At 41.0% G+C, this 6166-nt stretch overlaps 1 protein-coding gene across 2 annotated transcripts in view; it reads right to left on the bottom strand.

The window, feature by feature from the left end:
- macrod1 (mono-ADP ribosylhydrolase 1) overlaps nt 1–6166 on the bottom strand; it is a 111519-nt gene that overhangs the window by 21605 nt on the left and 83748 nt on the right. The window lies entirely within an intron of this gene.

Genomic DNA, 6166 nt, shown 5'->3' with positions numbered 1-6166 from the left:
GGAGGACGTTGGTGTGTTGGTGGTGGTGGGACTGGATGGAGAGCTGGTGGAGTATGTAAGGATATATGAGGGATTTATGTGAGAAGGAGTGTGTGGTGGATAATGTGTTGTAGAGCGTGTGTGAGCAGAAGTGTTAAAGGGAGAAAATGGAAGTGTTTGTGTGACTGATGGTAAAAATGTGCTTATGTTGTTTGAAAAGCTGAAAGGATTGACGTTAACCTCCAGAGATTACACCAGCCTGTGTTTGGATACACCGAGTGAACAACAGCTGAACAGTGTGTGGATCCATTAGACCTGGACGTCATTATTCCACACGTCCTGGACGTGGCTTTTTGCACAGGACATTCCAAAGACACATTATGAGCTTAATCTACAATCTATAACTTAATGCTACTGGCACATCCTGCAGGGCAAACAGATAAACTGCACTCCCTTTATTCCCTCTCCATCCCTGGCAACAACACATTACTGTTCATAGGTCTGTCGACATGTAGTTACTAACACATGGATCACAGCTCTAACCTCCAAGTATTAAGTATTTTATGTCTGAATTTTGGTCTATTTATACTGTGGTGGAATTTCTGTTGAAATGACTTGGCCCTTCTGAGGAACACTGCAGCAAAAAAGTTTGGGAACCACTGGCCCAGAGGCACTGAAACAGCACGTCACATGACCGAAAACTGAACGACCCTGAACAACGATCCTCCCTTTCGTCTTGAATCTCAGTCTTAGTTTTAGTTTGGCAGTTGATTAAAAAGAAGATTAGCAGAATGATCACCCTGAGTCCAATGGAAACGGTCAATTTTATCTCAAAGCTCATTGAAAGAACTCCAAACACATTGATTTGAACTGTTTTCAGACTGTTTTTAATGAGCTTCACATCTGAGTTAGAGCCTCAGATTCCCACAGCTTGTATTGGCTCCGGCTACGATCGGCTACAGAGTGAAAAGGAGTGTTTCTCATTAGTTACAATTTCAGTGGCATCTTTGAATGATGTTTTACATTCGTTTGATGCCTGATCTGAACTTCCACAACTAAAAAAAAAAAAACTCAATCCAATACTCATGGCTGTCGTGTGTGTGAGGATGAGGTGGAGATGATCCAGGAAGAACGTACTCTGCTGGATGTGAATATTTGTTTCATAAGTGTCATAGACAACGGGCATCAAGTCCCTGGCAGTCTCTGAATTTAACAGAGGCTTCATGATTGGCCCTTCAAAATAAATGTTCTGCCTCCATTTATCCATTCTCTGCAAAAGAATGGATTCATTCTCATTAAAAAAAACATTCTGCATGAAACAGATATTTATTGAAATGCTGATTTAAACCAACAGGGGGAGTATCACCTGATGCTAATGTTCATTTGATTTACGTGCACAGTCTCATGGTTATTTTTAAAGCATTCTGATTTATTGGTCTTTGTTACTAACATTTGGAGATAGAGTCGTACAAAAACCATCAGTTAGATCTGATGAACTCCCATGCAGACATCAAACTACATCTCTTCAAATCATATTTAATGAGCGAGATCATTGAGGTATCCTGTTCTTTAAGTGTTTTTCACTTTCTGCCGGTGTTGATTAATGAGGGAGAAACTTAACAGACCATCACGTTCATGCTGATTTTGCACAAGCCGTTTTCCACCTAACAGCAGTTACTGTTGTGGTACTTGCATACGGTGCAAAAATATGCATGTAATGGCCACATTTTATCATCCTGCCGGAGGTTAAATATTTGCAAATTGTCATTACATTAACATGTGCACATGTTGAACACATTAGTTTTATGATATGCAGAAAAGATGCTTGAAACTGCCTGCAGATGCACATTAGCATGCAATATGAATTAATGGCTGCTATTATCCTGTGACTGCGTTTCCGTGACTCACGGTGCCTCTGCCTCCGTGGGGCAGAAGAAGTCAAACATTCAGACACAGGTGGGAACCGTGTCCTACGGTTAAATAGGTGTAAAGACATTTAGTTTGTACCCTTCAGACATTTTCTCTTTCTCTCTCTCTCTCTCTCTCTCTCTCTCTCGCTACAAATAGAGTACAAAGAAGTGATTGTGAAACACTGATATCTGGTTGTGAGCTGCTGTCCCTGAATCCAACATGTCTGGTTTTGTATATGTGTATTGTATGTATGAAGTATGAAGTACTTAAGTATTATTACAGTTTTAAAAATAATCAAAGGTTAATTAAAAGTCATCTTTTGCACAGCATTGCATGAAAAGGCCAGGAAATTCAAATACAAATGCAGTAGTAGAGTTGGCCACCAGGGGCTCCTGTCTGTAAACTCTACACTAAATAGTAATCATTTTGGTGCTAGTTCAACACAGCACAGTCCTGCACAGGCTCAGATTAGACTTCCACAAAAATTCATGCCAAAAATAACAATTCCTAATTCCTTTCCCTTTGAAAAAGCCATGAATCATCATCTTGCCAACCCATTATTCAGAATTATTACAAAAAATGTTTTCATTCCGTTTAAATTATGCTTTTAGGATATCAAAATAATTTACTGCATCTATGAAGAATATTGGAGATGACAAATAGCACCTCCGTACCTTCCTGCAGTTTCCCTACTGTAACTTATTTGAGATTTGAGAGACCTTTCAGTTCTACCACTAACTCTGTATTTAAAAGCATGTAACTTACTGAAAAGCAAACAAACAAACTGTAATTCCATCACTGCAGCACAAACAAAGAAAATAATTAAATTGAACATCATTTGTGCACAGCTCCTCGCCTCTCATTTTGGGAATCGCAGCTCTTTATATTTATGTTTTCTGACAAATACAAATCAGCACTGACATCCCATTGACGTCTCTTTTTTATGGATTGTGGTTTTTGTAGCATAAAGTTACACAGGGAAGGAAAGACAACCTTAGCAGAACAAATGGATCCCATTGGTAGTTAGTCAAAACAATTCATGGCAGATATGAACAGGTATGAATGAGTTGCATCACAACACTGATGCAACCAGATTATTTCTGTTTTTATTTTGTCTCGATGATAGATAGAAAAAGTTCTGTCATCACACACTATTCATATCCTCCCTGGTTTTATCCACTTTAAATCTGCGAACACCGATGTGCTAATCAGATTGATTGGAGCACTTTCATCACAATGTAAAAAAAAAGCCACATCCATCTGATTACACTCCTAATTACAAGAAAGAGGCTGTAACAGATGGAACCTAAAGAAGTATGGCTGCTTCAATCAATGGGTCACTGATCACTGCTGACCACTATCTGTTCCAAACTGTTTGATCTCTGGTCAGTATGAGGGCCAATCAGCAAGGCAATCAAGACAATGAGTAAAAAAAAAACCCTAATTTTCCAATGAATGCTTCTGAAAAAACAACAACACACAAACATAAGAAAGTAGTCAAATACAGAAATATTTAAAAAAAAAACACTTTTAAAGTGGAAGCTCTTGGAGACAGACAATCACCGCAACAATAGCTGAAAAAGAACGTCTCGATGATGAGGATGTATGTCAGCCCTGTTGTCGACTTTACGAAGGCTAACTTTAGGCTGTGAAAAGAGAGCGTCTGACAGGTGATAAGAAAAAACCTCGTGACCCAAGTTACTAAAGGCGTCCAGAGCAGATATGAGATGTTTTGGAATCTGAGCATCTGCGTTTCATCACTTCACATCAGTGAGAAAACTTGATTCACACCTTTGTCACATTCCTCAGTTTGTGTACGAACATGTTCGATGTCAGCGACAACGCTCAAAAAACCTGTTTATACGATTGTTGACAGCAGGTTGTTGACGTAAGACAGATATTTCTACCAAACTACATTTCACACTGCAAGCACAAAACAGTTTTGCCATATGTTACATCAATGAAAGCGTTGCTGTTGTTAACCTTACTGTATGTGCGACTTTATGGAAATAACAAAATTCAAAGATTACTAACCAAGTTGAAAAAAAGAAAACAACACAATCAAAGGAACTGACGTCACCTGCTCTGAGGACAACAGACATGTCTGCAGGACAGAAGCCTCAGTGAGAGACTATGAAAGAGCGTGACAAGGATGGACAGAGTTAGAAGTGAAAAGGTCAGAGAACAGACGTCCTTTTAGACAGACCAGGACGAGACAGACCGAGGAGAGAGAGTGGAGACGTCAGTCAAAGACCAGGCCAATGAAAATCCTGAGAGAGTTCAGAGAAGAGTCATTGATTACAAGGTTTTTATGCAACATCAACATTCATTCAATCTAAGATTGTATTACTATAGGAATTAAACAAATAAAAATGTTTTGTTTTTTAAAAAAAATATTACTAATGATATTTCTAAATTTTAGTCTAAGAGTTAATAACACCAGTGGTCACCCATTCCTTTAGATCTCTACAGATGACTCACATGTTGTGAACCTGAGTAAAGACTAAAAGTCTTGGATGGTAATCCATAAATTCCTAATCCAAATTATTATCTCCAACGTGTTTTTTCTTTGCCTTAGTTTTGGAAAAACTAATTCCCAGGTAAAACACTGCATGTGTCGATTAGGTTGGTACAAAGTTAAAGTTGCATCATGCCTTCACATCCACAAGGAGGCGCTCAGACCTGATCAGCGCTGCCTGAAGGTTTAGACTTTTGTTGTTTTCTTTTCTAAATTCTCCTCAAGATCTAATCAATTCAGGCGTGACCATGATGTATTTGTGTGTGTGTGTGTGTGTGTGTGAGTGTGTGTGTGTGAGTGGTCTCCTTCATGAGTAGGCGTCACGCTGGCATAAGCCTTAAGAGAACTTGACAGAGCGCCATCCGGTGACACCCGCCCAGTCTTTATTCCCATTGTCTGCCGCTGCAGCTTTCTTCCCTGCTCGTTGACATTACCACTCTTTTCTGCGCGGCCTCTCTTTCTTCTCGGTTTCTAACCATTCTTACCTGGAAGGCCACGAGTCACTGCTCCCGCTTTCCATACTCAACGGCTCTCCGTCTGCCCGTCAGAACTCAACCCTCCCATTTTTTTTCTACTCCTCTCTTCATACTTCCATCTGTCCCTCGCTTTCCTTTATCTGCCTTTAAAGCAGAAGGCAGGAAAAAGCCGAGCGGGTCCTTTGTGTGCTCAGGCTCAGTTTATGTTCAGCCAAGCAGACACAGGTCTTAAATCCAGGCCTGGGCTTTGGCACAAAGGAATGCTGGGGTCTTGTAAAGGCCTCGGTGGCTGCCACTATCTCTTCCCACCTTTCTCTAAAAAAGACAGAGGGCAGTTATTCTGAACAGGACAACAGCGGGGGAAAGGAAAAGGAGCCAGCATCATTTTTCATCCCAGCAACGACGTTCCTTACTCACTCTTACTCGGCACTGGTGTGCCTTTCCCCTTTAATCCCATTTTCTCCTTCAAGGCAAATAAATTAACTGAACGAATTAACACCAGAGCTGATGGTGCTATGATCATCATCATCACGCTCCTCCTCATCAGCAGCAGCAGCTTTGATGAAGCTTTTTAACACCTAGCAGGAATCGCACTGCTGACGCTGAGACAGGAAGAAGCAAATATGCCGACAAGCTTGTCAGGAAGAAAAAAAAATGCATCTAACAATGTATCCCAGCCTGAGCACGGCGGTCTTTAACCAGGAGCCAATTGTCAAGTCTCATGGCATTACTGAGGAAACCACACTGTTAATAAGAACAGAGGAGTGAAAGAGAGATGAGGAAGAAAATGTGTTTGTGTGTGTGTGTGTGTGTGCAGACGGAAAATTAGAAAGGTGAGAAGGTAGAGAAGGTGCGCAGAGATGATGATGAGATGAACGCGAGGAAACAGGTACAAAAACAAAAAAAAACCCTCGCTGATTGTGACAGGCAGAAACATCACGTCTTCAAAGGAGATACAGACAAGACAGAGTGTCAGGGTGACGAGAGAAGCAGAGAGATTGAGGTTTTGGAGGCGATAAAAAAGGGGGAGTCCAGGGGAGCGAAGTGAAGATTTTAATTAGTGGTAATTGGCCACAGAGGGAAATGAAACTGGGAGAAAGGCGGCTGACAGAGAGAAGAGTGGGGGCACAGCAGCCACTGTTTGACAAGAGTGATATCTCTCTTCCTTTGTACCTCTTTATTTCTCCCCACACGTCTCTCGCTGTATGAGCCTTTCTATTTCCATTTTGTTTTCCCTTCCATGTTTTTGCACCTCTGACTGTGCTACTCCCACTCCCTGCCA

Source organism: Cynoglossus semilaevis, chromosome 15 (assembly GCF_000523025.1).
Source record: "Cynoglossus semilaevis isolate Cse_v1.0 chromosome 15, Cse_v1.0, whole genome shotgun sequence".
Lineage (NCBI taxonomy): Eukaryota > Metazoa > Chordata > Actinopteri > Pleuronectiformes > Cynoglossidae > Cynoglossus > Cynoglossus semilaevis.
This window is presented reverse-complemented; position numbering and strand designations above follow the sequence as displayed.